We start from the raw sequence: 19,616 nt of genomic DNA, 5'->3' as shown, positions 1-19,616 counted from the left end.
CAGGACTGTCTCCCCATTTTCCTGTTACCTGCTCAAGATCCATGAGCCTGTTTTTAAAATGGACAATATCTCTAGTGTTTTTGAAGTCAGGCAAAAACATAAATGAAAGCCACTACAGTTTACTCATTGCATTATGAAGGAAAAAAAAAGAATATGAACTAGAACAAAATTTGGTAGTCTGTTATGAAACTTAATTTGTGGGGAGGATCAGAAGAGGTTGGGAAAGAAGTATTTATCATGTCTAGTGAGGTATGTGGTAGAAAACAGAACAAATGTGGCAGCCATTTTAAGCACAATCAATTTTCTGTGCGTCTATTTTGCAACACCTTAAGTCTAGAACTGCACACTGTACACTTTTTCTTAATGAGAAATATTATTTATTTATTTTTAACGGGAAAAACAGTTTAATGCTGTTTGTTATCTAATATTTTTATTTTTTTCTGACTGAAAATGAATAAAGCACTAATTTTTTTTTGAGACAGAGTCTCGCTCTGTTGCCCAGGCTGGAGTGCAGTGGCATGATCTCGACTCACTGCAAGCTCCGCCTCCCGGGTTCACGCCATTCTCCTGCCTCAGCCTCCTGAGTAGCTGGGACTTACAGGCGCCCGCCATCACACCCGGCTAATTTTTTGTATTTTCAGTAGAGATGGGGTTTCACCATGTTAGCCAGGATGGTCTCGATCTCCTGACCTTGTGATCTGCCCATCTCGGCCTCCCAAAGTGCTGGGATTACAGGCTTGAGGCACTGCACCTGGCCAAGCACTCATTTTATTAACATATAGAATTTACAAAGTATAGCCTCTCTCTCCTCTTCATCCCTATTGCATGAATGATCTAACAGAGCCTTTAGCAAAGTAATCTCGGACACTCTCATACTGATAAATGAGTCTGAGCAGAATATTTTCCAATTACATTGTAAATTATCTAGTATCCTTTTTGACTACCCTTAGCCTTCATGGGTCCCTTTGAGTGAATGACAAATCTAAATCAAGTCCTCAGCATATTAGAAGCCAATATACATCTATTACTGATGAACACAGAGAGTAACCAACAATCTTTTAAATGTCACTGCCAAGAAACACTTTATAATTTGCATTTTGACTTTACATATGTATGAAGGTGGAGGAAAAAGGGTGAATAGGGAAAGACATTCAAATAGTTTCCTGAAAATCAATTGTAATTCTTTAGTTCTCTTCCAATTAGAGCATAACCTTAGAGCCGTAAATTTAACTCTCTTCTTCCACCCTATCTCTGCCCACCTCAAAGCTGTCCATTCCCTTTGGCTGTAGGAAGACAGAATGCAGAAGAAGAAAAAATAAACATGAAACAAAATAGAGGTATATATAAGAAGAGCATCCGTGGCCTGAATCCTTAAAACAACAGGTCAGAGAATTATTACAGGAGCAATGTTCCTCATCTGTCCTAATTTTGAGCATAAAAAGACCTTACCTATTGTTACATACCAAGGCCTTCTGTAGTCAATTACGGCCCACTGGTGATGGACCTTACACTTTTACAGCATTTTAGGGTTCCATATTTATTGTGTCTCTTAAGTGTGTTAATTATGAAGAAACAGAAGCTGTAGATGTCAAATCACTTGCCCCAGTCATGACTTAAAGTAAAATAGTCTTTTGGGAAGAAATGCGGAAAACTTTTGGACCTAATACAATCAGTATAAAAGCCACAACAAATCATGCAGAATAAGACGTTGTTTCTTTCAAGGTTTTCATTATGTCTTGCTTAGTGTTTGAAATACAGTTTGAATGAGGTAAATGTGAGCATCAGACTGGAAGTAGCTTTAGGGAACGTATTTCATTTGTAAGTGGGGTGGAAACCGGCTGGATGAGAGCCATTGCTAAGGGGAACAGCAACATTCGTATGTCTAATGAGTTAACCTAAGAACCTATAGTTCTGAGGAAAAAAGGGATTGGAGCAATTTATGTAGACGCAGTGGAACAACTCTATCAGCCGACAGGAGGGAGAACTACAGAGTCCCACCGAGGTCACGATTACCGTGCCATTATGTTATTTTCCTCGACTTCTTGCTCAGCCAGAACTCTAAAACGAAGGAGGGGCACTTGCTGCTGTGAACCCTTGCTTCCCCTTGCACTGTAGCAGTCCATAGGGAGTGTTCTGGAATGCTGTGGGAGCGCTTTCTGATTGCTGCAAGGGCTAGCATTTAATTGGCAGGGCCAGGAATGCTAGGAGTCCTAAAACGCATGGACAGTCCTGCATAAGAAAGAACTGTCCTGTGTCATGTAGGACTTTCAAATCCCTGATGGACACTCACCACAGGAGAAAAACCTGCTTATAACTATCAGAGCTTAATGCAGTTTTAGACATAGCTATCCAATGTATTTTTTTGCTCAGTTTTACTAAACATTTATTGAAAAAAATTTATTGAACATAACTGATGAACAATAAACTGCACATGTATTAAATGTACAACCTGATGAGTTTTGGGTTTTTTGTTGAGACGGAAGTCTTGCTCTTTAGCCCAGACCGGACTGCAGTGGCGCTATCGTGGCTCACTGCAAGCTCCGCTGCCCGGGTTCACGCCATTCTCCTGCCTCAGCCTCCCAAGTAGCTGGGACTACAGGCACCCGCCACAGCACCCGGCTAATTTTTCATATTTTTAGTAGAGATGGCGTTTCACCTGTTAGCCAGGATGGTCTCGATCTCCTGACCTCATGATCCGCCCACCTTGGCCTCCCAAGGTGCTGGTATTACAGGTGTGAGCCACCATGCCCGGCCAACCTGATGAGTTTTGACGTTTGTATGCACATATGAAACCATCATGACAGTCGAGGACACATACACCTCTATCAGTTACAAAAGTCTTCTCACATGCATTTGTAATTTCATCCCTTCCTCTACATCCATCTCCAGGTAACCATGATTTGTTTTCTGAATCTACAAATTTATTTGCTCTTTAGGCCAGGCACAGTGGTTCACATCTGTAATCCCAGCACTTTGGGAAGCCGAGGCAGGCAGATCACCTGAGGTCAGGAGTTCGAGACCAGCCTGGCCAACATGGTGCAACCTTGTCTCTACTAAAAATACAAAAACTAGCTGGGTATGGTGGTGGGTGCCTGTAATCTCAGCTACTCGGGAGGCTGAGGCAGGAGAATCCAGCCTGGGTGACAGAGTGAGACTCTGTCTCAAAATAAATAAATAAATAACAAAAGAAAAAAACCTGGCACTTTATAGAATTCTAAATAAGTGGAATCATACAATAAGTACTCATAAAATATGTTTTTATACATGGGACTTTACAGCAATACAACCATAGTGTAATTTGAGGGAAACACTATACATTGTTTTGTTCAAATACCATTCTGGAAATTCAAGTCATCTGCAGCACCCCAAGCAATACAGCTCAGCAGACCCCTCTCCATTTGCAGCATGCATGGTGATTCTGCACATCAGACCAACCAAGTGACTCCTTCAATGTGTACAGTCAGTTTTAGTCATGTCCCAATGTTTACATATTTAAATACTTATTATATAAAATATACTTTCCTTTTACTTTTTCCTGAATGTGATGGTTAATTCTGAGTGTCAGCTTAATTGGATTGAAGGATATAAATGTTGATCCTGGGTGTGTCTGTGAGGGTGTTGTCAAAAGAGATTAATATTTGAGTGAGTGGGGTGGGGGAGGCAGATCCACCCTTAATCTGTTGGGCACCATCTAATCAGCTGCCAGTGAATATAAAGCAGGCAGAGGAACATGGAAAGGAGAGACTGGCCTAGCCTCCCAGCCTGCGTCTTTCTCCTGTGCTGGATTTTTCCTGCCCTCGAACATCAGACTCCAAGTTCTTCAGTGTTGAGACTCGGCCTGGCTCTCCTTGCTCTTCAAGCTTGCAGACAGTCTATTGTGGGACCTTGTAATAGTGTAAGGTAATACTTTATAAACTCCCCATTTTATATCTATATCTATACATATATGTATATATCTATATCTATATATATATCTATATCTCCTATTAGTTCTGTCCCTCTAGAGAACCCTAATACACTTCATATTATAGTTGGGGCATTATATTAATTTCTAAAATTTTGTGCATAAGTAGATTACATTATCTATAAACTTCATTATGGGATAACAAAAGGGGACAATGTGTCTGATCGTGCTAAGTAACGGATCTACAGACCATTCATTCTTTCCTTCTTTCTTTTCTGGAAAATCTCACACTCCAGGCTTCCGTGACAACACTATCTCCCTGTTTCCCTGATCACTCTTTCTTAGTCTGTTTCCCTGGCTCCTCTTGTACCCAACCCTGGGAGGTGGCAGTGTTCCTCCGTTTCATCCTCTACCCCTCTGTTCTTATCAACTTCTCTCTCCCACGAATTTCTAAGACATTTACTAACAATTATTTGCCAAACTGCTCTCAAATCTAGGTAGGTGGACTCCCCACCCCTCTTGTTGATTCCATAGCACATTTTCACTTGTCCACTCTGTTCTACTTGGATTTTCTCCCAGTGCAGTATATCAAAGGCAGCACGTCCCAAACAGAACTCCTTATCTTTTCTGCAAAATCTGTTCTCCCTGTATCTTCTGTGTTTCTTGGTTGGTGATAATACCATTTACTGAGTCTGGCAAATTAGAAAACTGGAATATTTTTCACTAATTCATCATTTTTTATTCTCCTAGGGCAAGTGTCCACCAAATCCAACAAAACTATCTTATATCCTGAATATGTCTAAACTCTAAAGCACAAGTTTTGTACTTTTACTAAAAGTCAATATAGCAACATTAAAGTCTTAATGTTAAGTATGATTTAAATCATTAAGTGTACTTAAGGTATCTAGCCTATGAAAATAATAATTTTAGACAACTTTATGCCCAAAAATGTTACGTACAAAGTTATTTATGAAAACTTGGAAACAACCATTAAAGAAACAATTTGAGGCAAGGTGCAGTGGCCCATGCCTGTAATCCCAGCACTTTGGGAGGCCGAAGCAGGCGGATTGCCTGAGGTCAGGAGTTCGAGACCAACCTGAACAACATGGTGAAACCCCGTCTCTCTCTGTATTTTGTAAAAGTACAAAAAATTAGCCAGGGTTGGTGGTATGCACTTGTAGTCCCAGCTACTAGGGAGGCTGAGGCATGAGAATCACTTTAACCTGGGAGGAAAAGCTTGCAGTGAGCCAAGATCATGCCACTGCGCTTCAGCCTGGGTGACAGAGTGAGACTCCGTCTCAAAAAAAAAAAAAAAATTGATATTTTAATTTTGCATCTATACAAAAGTAATTTTGAAGCCATCAAAAGTATACTAATAGAGTGTCTTTATTATAAAAAGAAATGATTTTCACAGTGTTAAATTAACAATTGGGATGTAAAATTTTCCTACGTATGTAAAACCTGCAGGGAAAATGGCTGGAATGAATTGTTAGTGGTGGTGATCTCTGGCAAAAAGGAATATAGATTAGTTGTATCTTCCTTTTTTTTAAGACGGAGTCATGCTCTTGTTGCCCAGGCTGGAGTGTAGTGGCACAATCTCGGCTCACTGCAACCTCCGCCTCCTGTGTTCAAGCAATTCTTCTGCCTCATCCTCCCTAGTAGCTGGGATTACAGGTGTGCGCCACCATGCCTGGCTAATTATTTTTTTTTTTTTAGTAGAGATCAGGATTTGCTGTGTTGGCCAGGCTGGTCTCGAACTCCTGACCACTGCACCCAGCCTGTCTTTTCAAAGCGTAGATCTGTCATGGAGGTAGCCTTCGGCTGGCTCCCTACCATGCAAAGGCTGAGGTGCCAACTCTATGCACGTCATAAAAAGGTCTCACACCCTCTCTCCCAAGTCTTGTTTCTTCAGACTCATCCCCTGCAAATTCATCACCAACACATAGACCTTGCTACCTTCACTGGTACAAGTCATGAACTGTGGCATTTTTACAAGATTGATACCTTTGACAAAAATGTCTTTTTCTTCTGCGTTGTCAGGCCAAATAATACATTTATCCTTTAAGACTCAATTCAAATGTCATTACTCCTTTGAAGCCTTTGCTGGTAGAGTTGGGAGCTACTCACACTGTCTTCACAAACACTGTTGTGGATATGCTGTTTCACACTTATCTCTTGATATAAGACAGAAATGGCCACAGGAATATTCTTCCTGGGCAAAATACTGTATCTTGGTCATCTTTGTATCATTTGTCTCTGATACAGTCTGGCACACCATCCTGGCATTGCTATAAAGAAATGCCTGAGGCTGGGTAATTTATTACATAAACAAAAGACGCTTAATTGCTCACAGTTGCACAGGCTGTATAGGAAGCATGATGCTGGCATCTGCTTGGCTTCTGGGGAGGCCTCAGGAAACTTACAATCATGGCAAAAGGCAAAGGGGGAGTTAGCACGTCACCTGGCCGGAGCAGGAGGAAGGGGCTGAGGGAGGTGCTACACACTTTGGAACAACCAGATCTCACGAGAACTCACTCACTATACAGTAACAAGGGTGGGTGGTGCTAAAGTGTTCATGAGAACTCCACCTCCACAATCCAATCACCTCCCACCAGGTTCCACCACCAGCACTGCAGATTACAATTCAACATGAGATTTGGGCAGGGACACAGATCCAGACCTTATCAACTACGGACACACAGATGCCTCAAGGCCAGGAGAAACTGAAGCCAACCTGTATTTTCTGACGAGACAAAAGGCAGAATGAACCAGAATACACGGAACAAAGCAGAACTACTCAAATTAGTTAAAGAGGAAATTACAGTTGGAGTAATCCAACTGTCAATCCAACTGTGATGGACAGCAGTTAGATTATTTAAAAGTTGGAATTAAACTTTTACATTAAGAAGTCTCTTGTGCCTGTATATTTAAAACACAGTTGTCTTTGAGAGTTGTGTCTAACACTTTTAATAGAGAACGGTAACATTGGTTAAAACTGTGTTTTTGGAAAGTGAAACAGAAAACACCCATGGGGACACCTATGGAAAGCCAACCCACCAGCTTAAAATTCAAAGTGCCATTGCTTTGCCTGCACATCACAGCTTTGTAAAGTCTTAATGTCTGTGCCACAGGCATTATGCTATATTATCTTAGAGAAAAACAACCAGAATTTCAGGCGTTGGGGCTCAGACAGAATGCATTTTTTAAACTTCCTTCCACTGTTGAAAACCACCAATCTACATGAAAGATTTCCCCAGTTACAGACTACAGCCCTGAAAAAAAAAAGAGTCTTAAAAACCATTCTCATTGATGATCTCTACCTAAAACATGAAAGCAAATGATATATTATTGGTATAAAGGAAAAGTAAATAATAAGAATGTAGTTTAAATAACTTTCTTCACTCAAGAGATGCTGATTCTTATTTTTTTTTCTTATCCTCAAAATACATTTACAAGGGCAACTTCAATTCTTTTTATTATTTTTAAATGGAGTTTCACTCTTGTCGCCCAGGTTGGAGTGCAGTGGCGTGATCTTGGCTCACTGCAACCTCCACGTCCCAGGTTCAAGCAATTCTCCTGCCTCAGCCTTCCCAGTAGTTGGGATTACAGGTGTCCACCACCATGCCTGCCTAATTTTTGTGTTTTTAGTAGAGATGGGGTTTTACCATGTTGGCCAGGCTGGTCTCGAACTCCTGACCTCAGGTGATCCATCCTCATCAGCCTCCCAAAAGTGCTGGGATTACAGGCATGAACCATCGCGCCTGGCCCCAACTTCAATTGTGAATGAATGATCACATGAGAACATTTCAATATTTTTAGGCCAAAGGGAAAAGCCTAGAGAATAAAAAAATTTGCTGGTAAGAAACTGAGCTCTGAAAAGAAAATTTGGAGGCCGGGCGCAGTGGCTCAAGCCTGTAATCCCAGCACTTTGGGAGGCCGAGATGGGCGGATCACGAGGTCAGGAGATAGAGACCATCCTAGCTAACACGGTGAAACCCCGTCTCTACTAAAAAATACAAAAAACTGGCTAACACAGTGAAACCCCGTCTCTACTAAAAAATACAAAAAACTAGCCGGGCGCGGTGGCCGGCGCCTGTAGTCCCAGCTACTGGGGAGGCTGAGGCAGGAGAATGGCTAAACCCAGGAGGCGGAGCTTGCAGTGAGCGGAGATCTGGCCACTGCACTCCAGCCTGGGCGACAGAGGGAGACTCCGTCTCAAAAAAAAAAAAGAAAAAAGAAAATTTGCTATTTTAGGGATTTTTTTTTCCCCACAGCAAATAGCTTTTATAGCTATTAATATTTATATATCAATAGCCATAGCAAGTAGGTTTAAAATTTTTTTTTTTTTTTTTTTTTTTTTTTTTTTTTTTTTTTTTTGCAGAGACAAGTGAACATTTATTTGTATGCCTTTCTTCCTATGTGTATTTTCAGTGTTTTTCAAAACAAGGTCCTAGGACTCTCCAGATTCAGTTATGTCCCTGGGCTTGGTCAACTGCTGCAGGAGTCTTAGGGAGCCTTGTACAAATGCTAGAGTGACTCATTTACCAACATTAAACCCTAAGATAGATGCAACAAAGCAGGACTCCTTCCTCCACGGAATGTGCTGATTTCAGACGATGCAGCACCCAATGCAGAAAACACTGGAATTTTTCCTTGGAACTGGACTGTGATGAGAGGTGCTTGCCATGAACATAAGCTACTGTCTTTTCTTTTCTTTGAGATGGAGTTTCGCTTGTTGCCCAGGGTGGAGTGCAATGGCATGATCTCAGCTCACTGCAACCTCCACCTGGCAATTCTCCTGCCTCAGCCTCCTGAGTAGCTGGGATTACAGGCATATGCCACCATGCCTGGCTAATTTCTGTATTTTTAGTAGAGACGGCATTTCTCCATGTTGGTCACGCTGGTCTCGAACCCCCAACCTCAGGTGATCCGCCCACCTCAGCCTCCCAAGTGTTGGGATTACAGGCGTGAGCCATCACGCCTGGCCAGCTACTGTCTTTTCTTTGACCCTTCCTTTCCGGTTTTTGAAGATAAAGCAGGAAATAATCTTCTCTGAAGATACTTGATAAAAATTCCCAAAACAATTAAACGCATGCTTCCACTTCATTGATAAAAATTTACCACAGTTTGACACCTGGGTCTAGTTCAGCTGACGGATGAGCTGATTGATGCGTTCACCCCGATAGCCAGGTGTGCCCATCTCCTTGAGGAAGCCCACTCTATTTTTGATAGCATTACGGGCCACTGAGAGGTGGAAAGGGCGCAAGAACCATGAGATCTCCTGGAAATGCTTCCCTGGGAAGGCAATTTCATGAATGAGGTCTTCCAAGCAAATGAAGCCAAACTTCCCCAGGTGCTCCTCAATCACTGTGTTTTCTGTTAGAGGGATGGTCTTATTCTTGACGTTGGCTTGTCCACGTTTCAAAATGAGTTCTCGGACAGACTTCAGATTTGGAAATCCCCAGGTCACATAAGGTTCCACTATACGCAGCATTTTTAGGTTCTAGGGGGTGACTTTTACAAAGACACCACTAAAAATTTTCTTTAGGCGAAGTCTTGCAATGGTTCTCTGCACCAGTAAACTCACGCCATCAATCCTTTCGATGCGTACAACAAAGGCCAGGGAATGTTATCTGGCAATTCCAAGGCGTGAGGTTTCACTTCTAGTCGTCTGAGATGCACCTTGTCGCGTTTCTGCCACCAGGAATCACGAAGGAATGATTCCAGTCCCTTAAACCTGAGCCTTCTTCCTTTCCTCTGCTTCTTCTTTGCCAAAAGTGCCTGTTTTGCCTGGGTGGTTTGGAGGGCTTGACAAGCCTTCCTCTTTTGCAGCAGATTTTCTGGAACCAAAGGGATTTTTCTCTGCTCTTGCTCCGCCATCTTTCTAGTGGTCACTTTAAAAGTTTTGAATGGCAGTTCTTGTTGTGAGGATAATTTGTATTGATCTTTCCATCAAATTTTAAATGGTACGGTCTTATATCATTTTTTTCAGGGATTCACCTATCAATAGCAAGGACACTGGAATAATAGTTTCAAAGAATGAAGTGGTCAGCACATCCCAAAAAGGCATGCTGGGGGGCGTGTGGTTGGAAGGTTACGGTGGGACGATGGTGGAGACCCCGAATGGTGGGAGAAGAGAGTGGTGAGAAGAACTGAGCTCCACTGTTCCTTCCTACGGACTGCTCTTCTCCATTGGGTTCTCACATTTTCATCCTCATTGACACCAACTTATCTTGATCTGGGTATACACCTAGCCCTTTTAGACTGGCATAGTTAAATTTTTCTTTAAGTATATATGACAGGATAAATTGTCAAAACATCCTTCACTAAAAACTAAAGAAAGGGAAAAATAAAATAGAAAACAATGAAGAAGGTGTAATCTATAAGCTTACGACCTAATGGGACTAATGTCTAGTTGCAGTTTAGCTTGCACAAATTAATAACTCTGGAAATCACTGCCTTGGTCACTCCATGTCAAAATACTGTTTTGTTCAACTGACGTTTCCTCTCCCAAACCTCCCTCCCAATAAAACTTCTCCTAATTTCAAACAGACACTTCCTCAGGGAGTGGTTTCCAAAAAATGTTTAATGTCAACCCATATGAAGAAACACAATTTAGATCTCTACCCAGTACACACACATACCTCATATATGTAACAAAAATTTCACGAAGCAGTCTCATTATGTGTGATATACTCTGACCTATTTCCTTTTCTATTTCATTTTTTCAAATGCAGATATTGACCAACTAAGCTAATTTCATGCACTATCACTGTGTGGTATTAGTCACTGGAAAACTAAGTAAAGCCTGAAAATGTCCATCTCAGTCTAGTGCTCATATCTACATGGAAGCTCATTTATATATCACAGGCACAGTCATCCCTTTCTCAGTTTCTCAACTGCACCCACTTCCTTGGAATTCTCAAAACCTGCTGGTTGGTTTAGTCATTTATCATACAATAAGGGTTACGACATAGCAGGGGCACGGGACCACAGTCAGGGCATCAATTCCTGCAGGCATGCACAGATGCCAACCCAAGTCCCGGGTGCTCACAAACTAAGGAAGCAAAGAGGAGGAAGCAACTGTGCTGATCTAAGGGATTGCTGGGCCAAAGAAGGACGCACTGGGCTGGGCGCGGTGGCTCAAGCCTGTAATCCCAGCACTTTGGGAGACCGAGATGGGCGGATCACAAGGTCAGGAGATCAAGACCACCCTGGCTAACACGGTGAAACCCCGTCTCTACTAAAAAATACAAAAAACTAGCCGGGCGAGGTGGCGGCGCCTGTAGTCCCAGCTACTCGGGAGGCTGAGGCAGGAGAATGGCGTAAACCTGGGAGGCGGAGCTTGCAGTGAGCTGAGATCCAGCCACTGCACTCCAGCCTGGGCAACAGAGCAAGACTCCGTCTCAAAAAATAAAATAAAATAAAAAATAAATAAATAAAAAATAAAGAAGGACACACTGGAGGTAGAAAGATTATTGGAGGTGGAAAGAAGGAACTCAGAGTGATGGAGCTGTCTTTACCACTGAGTGATAGTGCCAGGAAGGAGGGAAGAGTTAAATTTTGAGTGACACACCTGGTCCTCTTGAATGAATGAATGAACAGTTAAATTAATATTCAAAGCCCTAAGCCAGTATTTTTTTTAAAAGTTATAATGATACGAAAGAGTGTTCCACCACTCTTGTTTAGGCAATCTGGAATCTGTGTTATTTTGCTTATGTGAACTATGCAGGGACTCGAATGGGGAGTGTTCCTTGCAGATGGTAAAAGAAGAGAACCTAATTAGGAAGTCATCGGAGAATCCTTCTGAAAGAGGGATTTAGGTGTTTTAACAAGCACTGAAATTAATTCCAAAGACAGCTTACGAGAGAATCCTTTGGTGTTTTCTCCATGAATTTCCTTTTGGAAAAAAAAAAATCAGCTCCTTAATTTCCTCAGGCTCTGGCTGCCCACAGGCATTTGCTGCTCAGCAGCTGCCTCAGTACAAACAGCTCTGACTCCACGGACTGCTAGCTGTTCTTGGGAGAGATACTGCTATTTGTCAAATGTGATACTCGAATAAAGCTTGAGGACAGGGGATTAAAATCAGATATCTTTACTCAGTATTTTCACATGTGACTAAAATTAGAAAACACAATACATTTCAAAGAATTTCACAGAGGGATTTAACATTCATCAAGCAAAGGAACTTTGGGTAAGTTTGGCCTTTGTTTTCACATCATTTTGTTCCCATCTCTGTGATGTACCTCCTACTGCACTGAAATTGACTATGATCATGTCTTCATTCCTTCACTAAATTGAATTGAGGGCAGGAACATGCTTCCTTATTCTTTGTATCCTTAACATCTACCACCTTGCCTGGAGTTTAGAATGGATTCAGTAACACTTTGTGGAATAAATGAGGAAAGAGGTAAGAGGAGTGTGAGCTTTGCTCCGTGGTGGAGGGTAGGAAAGAGGTTGGAGAGAGGGCAGGAGAAGCAAGAAAAGTTGTGGGCTTTCCCCAGAAATGAAAGTGATTACATTCAGACCATTTAAACCCAAACAGGCTCCTGGCTACTTGCTCCCTAAAGCAGTGCTTCTTAATCTCTAGGTGCATATAAATCACTTGGGAGTCTGGTTAAAATGCAGACTCTGAGTCAAGAAGTCTGGGGCAGAATCTAACATTCTGCATTTTTAACAAAGCTGCCAGGGGTTACAAATACCGCTGGGCTACAGTTTAGACACACCTCCAGGAGCAAGCCAGCCCAGGGACCTGCATGGATTTGACTGGGCTCCTGGGAGGAAGTAGACAGTAAACTCAAAGAGGTAACTGAGGAGGCTTTAATAAGAGTCTGTCTGGCTATTTGCAAAATGTGAGTGGCATGAGGGGAAGAAAAAATTAAAGAACTTAACAGTTAGCAACCAGGAGGATGAGGCATCACCAGCCCTAGACTGGAAGCCCAAAGGGAGGGAGTGGTTACCCAAACCAAAGAGAGCTGGAACAGGAACAGTAGGCCAGAGTCATGAAAAGAGCTGTGGTCTTGGGTACGGAATAGAGAAACACAGTTTTCACAGGGATGGGAAAGGGGAATAAACATCCTAGTCTCACTTTCTTCCCAGTCCTTGACTGCCTTTTGCGCCTCCCATTGGCCAAACCCAACTGGGAACTAGAGGGCAAGGGGGGTTTGTGGATAAGCTCCCCCCAGAGCCTCTCAAAGTGGAGAAGAGTAAGAGTGAACTTTTTATTAATTCAGCAATGCATTATGTCCTGTGGTTAAAGGTAAATACCCAGGCCGGTCACAGTGGCTCACGCCTGTAATCCCAGCACTTTGGGAGGCTGAGGCAGGCAGATCGCCTGAGGTCAGGATTTCAAGACCAGCCTGACCAACATGGAGAAATCCCATCTCTACTAAAAATACAAAATCAGGCAGGTGTGGTGGCTCATGCCTGTAATCCCAGCTACTCAGGAGGCTGAGGCAGCAGAATCGCTTGAACCCGGGAGGCAGAGGTTGCAGTGAGTCAAGATCACGCCATTGCACTCCATCCTCAGCAACAAGAGTGAAACTCCATCTCAAAAAAAAAAAAAAAAAGTTAACACCCTTAAAACACAGAGTCTGGACTTCTCAAGGGGGGTGACATTGAAAAAAAACTGCAGTGAGTCCCTGTTTATTTCTATAGGTGATCTTTAGGATGAAAAGAACCCCAAGTGGATAAGTAGGGGCAGCATTAAAGATAAAAGAAAAACAAGCTGAACGCCTGAGGCCAAGTGCTGGGAAGCCATCAAAAGCCCAGCTCAGAAAGTGAAGAACAGAGTGGCCTCAACAGATTCTCTTGGAGAAACAGGACTAGCAGGTTGGAGCCGGCTGTGGCAGTTAAGGGAAGACCAGCTTTCACTTTGGTCTCAGGAGCACCTGGTCTAAAACCCTCCTGCTCCTTTTTAGAATTTAGATACTATGTTACTGATGGATTTCCAAGATTTGGGAAAGAAAGTAGACCCAAAGAAAATAAGAAACAGTAAGCACCAAGACCAAATAGCCAGCTCCTAAAAAGATCCAATCAGAAGTTTGTTAGAGAAATATATGTGGCCACACATCATATACAACTATATAATTGTATATAAAATATGACACACAATCTCTTGGCTGGGTGCGGTGGCTCACACCTGTAATCCCAGCACTTTAGGAGGCCGAGGTAGTTGGATCACCCAAGGTCAGGAGTTTGAGACCAGCCTGGTAAACATGGTGAAACCCCATCTCTACTTTAAAAAAAAAAAAAAAATTAGCCAGGCGTGGTGGCAGGCGCCTGTAATCCTAGCTACTCAGGAGGCTGCGGCACAAGAATCGCGTGAATGCAGGAGGCAGAGGTTGCAGTGAGCCGAGATCGTGCAACTGCACTCTAGCCTGGGCGACAGAGAGAGACTCTATCTCAAAAATAATAATAAAAATAATAATAATGTCTTGGCATTATATATAACAGATAGTGACATATTATATGTATATTTCAAGGGATTCCTCATTAATACTCTAATCGAGGCTGTTAGGAATAACATTAAAAGACGGAAAGAGTAACCTCATATTTGGATTTTTCAATGTGTTAAAAAACAGTGAACACTCTTCTACCCATTCGCCCTAGAAAACAAGGTTATCTCACCCCCTCAACACCCCGCTCCCTAAACCAAGGACATGCTCTGCTCCTCATCAGTTGCAGCGGCTAAGCATAGCAGACCTTCCCAAGGGTGGGAAGGCAGCTGAAAAAAACCAGCTGGAATCTCCAGGAAGTGAGAAATTGGCTTGGGCCTTGACTGATGAGTCAGATCTGGTTGCTCTCTGCCAGGATAATATGAGAGCTTGTTGACTGATGTGCCCCTCTCTCCACCGCCCTGCCCCCATCCCTAAACCCATATTCCAAGAGATATGGGCTGGCCAGTTTACCACTTGTCCCAGGGAGAACTGTCAGGAAGAAAAATAAAAACAGCAAACAGATTCCAGAATCTTGGTTCTAGTTCAAAAGAGCAACAAAAATAGTTTTGAAAAGAGATATCAACTGGCAAAACAAGTTTTTTTTTTACCACCCCATCCAAACTGGGGAGAAGGAAAGGATTTGGAGAGGAAAAAATCATTATGAGCAATTAGAGGCCATGTGTTTGGTGCTCCACTCCCAGAACAAGGCCACAGTGTGTCTGTCAGGTGGGAGCTGGGGCCCACACAGGCTTCTCCACCAAGTTTGGGAGGATCTAGGAAGACACTTGCTTCCTGCTTCCCTTCTTTTGTGATTAAGGAAGCAGCCTCAGAGACACATCCCATGTCACCAGGGCAAGAAGAATGGGCAGAGACAGCAGCTCCTGCTCCCGCTGGGGAGTGATGGGGTCAGGAGTTCCCTGCACAGCCTGAGGGATGCCTACTTTAGCTGAGAGAGAAAAAGAAGCAGACAGAGATTGATTCTCAGAGCCTGACAGATATGCCTGGCTGGAGATAAGGGTCCCTGTGGCAGGGGCTGCAGAGTAAACAGTTCCCTCCAGAAACTGGAACAGGCTGAAGGCTCAGCTCATATCAGAGAGCCAGGTGGGAACCACCCCACAGATCCACGTTTCCATCCCAACAGCACTGTGTCCAATCCCCTGGGGTCAAAGCTCAGACAGCAGAGGAAGGCTGAGTCAAGAACACAGGTCCGCCTGACTCCCCTGACTGCCTCTCCAGATGCAATGGCTTCCAGCAACAATAGAAGGAAAGGAGGGGAATCAAGGGGAAATATTCTGAATATTCCTGAATTTTAACCAGAAGCAACTTAGAAAGTGCTAAATTGGATCAAGTTGACTGGCTGTGGCTGTGATTAGATGGAGTTTTTCTGCTGTCTGTCAGAAGTGGGGGCTCAGAGTTAGAATATAAATTTTACTACCAGAAATAAAGAAAATTACGTTCTGTGACTGTGAAATTCATGGGCATTACAAGACTGATTGAATTTTTTTTTTCTTGAGACAGAGTTTCGTTCTTGCCGCCTAGGCTGCAGTGCAATGGGGTGATCTCGGCTCACTGCAACTTTCACCTCCCGGGTTCAAGTGATTCTCCTGTCTCAGCCTCATGAGTAGCTGGAATTACAGGCACCCACCACCACGCCCGGCTAATTTTCGTATTTTTAGTAGAGACAGGGTTTCGCCATGGTGGCCAGGCTGGTCTCCTTGGCCTCCCAAAGTGCTGGGATTACAGGCATGAGTCTCCGCGCCTGGCCCAAGAGACTGATTTTTTTCTCCACCTCCATTGCTTAAATGTTATCCAGGCATCCCTCAGCATCTGAGGGGAACTGGTTCCATATCCCCCTCCCCCAACTAATACCAAATTCCACCGGTGCTCAAGTCCAGTATATAAAATGGCATAGTGTTTGCATATAACTTAAGCACATCCTCCCCAAACTTTAAGTCATCTCTAGATCATGTATAATACCCAACACAATGTAAATCCTATGTAAAGAGTTATACTGTATTGGTTTTTTAATTTGTATTTTTAATTGTCATACTGTTATTTTTTATTGGTTTTTTTTTCCCCAAATATTTTTGATTCAAGGTTGGTTCAATCTGCCCATGCAGCACCTGTAGCTACCAAGGGCTGACTTTATGTGAATGTTTGGTTAAGATCCAATTCTATCCAGAAGCAGCAGCTCAGTGGTCTGGCTTCTGCATACGACCAGCTGATTCTAGGCAGCCATCCGGCCTTGTCACTGAGCTTCCCTGAACTCCAGTTGAAAGCTGGGGTGGCCTTGTAGGTCCAGCTCATGTCCAATAAGCAGCAGCCCTGCCTGGAAGCACCTGGACCTCTTCTGCTCTCCTCTCCTTTCCAACGTCTTGCTGCAAGCCTCATATTTCCCATGAAGTTCCCTTAACTGTTCTAGTTCATAGGGATCATTCTTATATAAGCTAGGGACTCTCAGGTTCAAAGTTAGTGACGTTCTGAGTTATCTTTGATTTACTTTTGTAGCAGGATGGTTGAATTTCTGCCAGAAGCTTGTTAGAAAGATGCACGTGGGTCAGAGTAATTTTGAAGCAATAAAGAATTGTCAGAGGCCTGCACGAGTCTTGACAAATGGATTTACACCATTACCTAACACAGCTTCTCTGATAATGAGAGAGATGTTTAAAATGCTGTACAAAAATAAGTAGACGTTTCTGCTGTCCATAAGGACAGGCAAGCACTTGAATGTGACCTCCACCCTAGCACTGGGGCAGACAGTGGTCATACAACGGCTGTTTAGGATATCATGGTACACCTGTACCTTGGAAGCTATATACTGAAACTCTGTAGAATTCTGATGAAAACAAAATGGAAAGCCTGTAATATAAACACAGTGTTCATGTTCAGCTTGTGAAAACCAAGTAGATGCAATGATAAAGGTTCCTGCAATTTTGTTCTGCCCAAGGAAATGTGATAAACGTATGCAGTTCCTGATAATGTCTATTTTGCACAGCCTATTATTCCTTTCTCTACGAGGTAAATTCCACAACCCTCATCAGCAGATGGAGGAGGATTTCACTGCTTACTCTGCAGAGCTTCCATATCTATCTTAATACTGCAATTTGGGGTAATTTTCCAGATAACATGATGCAGGATTATTTTCGTATGCAGTACACAGTGCACCCTTCTTCAATAATATCTGGACCCAAACAAAGTTGGATATGAATAATGGCCTACAGAAAGGCCTCGGCTCTGCATGAGGCTATGTAATGGATATTAAAGGAAACACTTCTACTACAATACTGACTCAGACAAGCATTCTTGTGACCTGGTCTGGAGAACAAAGAAAATGAACATACCAGAATATCTACAGATCACTTCAGATGTTCTGACCCCTGCTTAAGCCACAGAGTTAGCCAGCGCTCTGCTTACACATGTGAAGTGGTGATTCTGTAAGAGGAAGGGAGGAATACCCTGAAAAAGCATAGTCTTCCAAATCCAACAGAATGAACTGCTGTGATAGCCTGATATTCCCTAATATCAGATAATCTATTATTCACAGTACCACTGAGGTATTCAGGAAAGTCAGATAAAAACATTTCCAGACAGTCACTCATAAAGGTCTTTAAAAGAGAATAAAAGAGCAAAATCAACTCTAATCAAGATGCACTAATGCTCATTAGTCACACGTAACCCTCCCTAGTGCCCAGTATTAAGTAAAATACCTGTTGAAAATCCTCAGTAATTCCATGAGAAATCCTATAGGTATTATTTACAGATAAGGAAATGAAGGCTTAAAGAGGGTTTGCCACTGGTCTGAAGACACATTGCTGATTAAGAGGAAGAGCTAGGATTCTAACTCAGGCTGTCAGACCTCAGAGCCGGGACTCTCTACCCTATGCCTTGGGTATTTTCCCATTAGCTACTTGCAGTATTGTTTCTGATGCAGTGACCATTGCTAAAAAGCTGCTTATGAAGGGACAACACGACCAATTTCTTCTCTTCATTACTGAAAGAGGGCACCACAAGAGAATGAAGAAACTCATAGATTTTTAGGGTACAGGAGGCTGCCAGTATATTTTACATGAAACTTGCAGCTCATTAAGAAACTGTCAGTTATTTCATGTCATCACTGCACTAATTTAGAGATGTGAACATGCCAACTTCATGGAAAAAAATCCTAGAGAAAGGTCGATACAGCTAATCAAATGATTGTGAATGAGTTATACACATCTCCAGACTACACCAATCCTTACTTGATTTCTAAAGGGCAAAACTTTCTCAAGTTTGGAGTTAATCTTCTGAGAATATTGGAAAAAACCAAGAGTCAATGGCTTAGCTAGTGCCTAGGGGAACCACCCTAAAGAATGGCTGGCAATCATATTGATGAGGGCTCCGTAAATACCTATGTCCAATCAGAGTCCCCACCAGATTGGAAAAATGCTAAGGAGGGTCAGACCTTCAAAGCCAATGGTGTTCTTGGGTATTTTCCTTCATACTCTGTCAATATCTTTCTACTTGAAGCAGCCCCAGTCTCTCCCCACAACCTTGTCCATTCTTTTCACTTACAGGCTGAGAGTTCACAACTCTTTTATTCATTCGTTCGTTCATTCATTCATTCATTCATTCATTCATTCATTCACTGAGACAGGGTCTTGCTCTGTTGCCCAGGCTGGAAAGCAGTGGTGCAATCATAGATCACTGCAGCCTTGACCTCCTGGGATCAAGTGATTCTCCCACCGCAGCTTTCCAAGCGACTGGAACTACAGGTGAACGTTACCAAGACCTGCTCATTTTTAAAAACTTTTTGTAGACATGCGGCCTCACTATGTTGCCCAGGCTGATCTTGAACTCCTGAGCTCAAGTGATCCTCCCACTTCTGCCCTCCAAAGTGCTGGGATTACAGGTGTGAGCCACCGCGCCCAGCCTTGCAAATCTTTGGGCTAATTGCTCTTGATCTCTGACTCTTCAGGATGTCAAACTGTGTTCTGCATGTTCTCCTTCACTTGAAACCCATCTCGTCCAAAGCTCACCCCCCTCCTAACTGTAATCCTCTTTCCCAGTCTCAGTAATGGCATCATTATATACTTGTCATTTTTTTACTACTCCCTCTATATTAGATAGATTCACAAATCCAGGTGAGTCTCCCTTAAAGATAGATTCACAAATCCAGGTGAGTCTCCCTTAAACATCTCTCAAATACATCTTTTTCTATTTTGTTGTACACCCAGTGTTCAAGTTTATAATATGTCTAGGTGATTGCATCACCTGACTGGTTCCCTAACTCCTCC

At 42.8% G+C, this 19,616-nt stretch overlaps 1 protein-coding gene and 1 pseudogene across 6 annotated transcripts in view; both read right to left on the bottom strand.

Moving 5' to 3' along the window:
* Positions 1 to 19,616, bottom strand: part of LOC105478855 (Rho GTPase activating protein 28) — a 240,371-nt gene that overhangs the window by 120,651 nt on the left and 100,104 nt on the right. The gene's annotated exons all lie outside the window — the stretch shown is intronic.
* On the bottom strand, positions 8,771 to 9,901 carry LOC105478854 (large ribosomal subunit protein uL30-like 1 pseudogene; annotated as a pseudogene).

The sequence above is a fragment of the Macaca nemestrina genome, chromosome 19 (assembly GCF_043159975.1).
Source record: "Macaca nemestrina isolate mMacNem1 chromosome 19, mMacNem.hap1, whole genome shotgun sequence".
In the NCBI taxonomy this organism is placed as follows: Eukaryota; Metazoa; Chordata; class Mammalia; order Primates; family Cercopithecidae; genus Macaca; species Macaca nemestrina.
The sequence above is the reverse complement of the archived record's forward strand: the minus strand, read 5'-3'. Positions and strand labels throughout refer to the sequence as shown.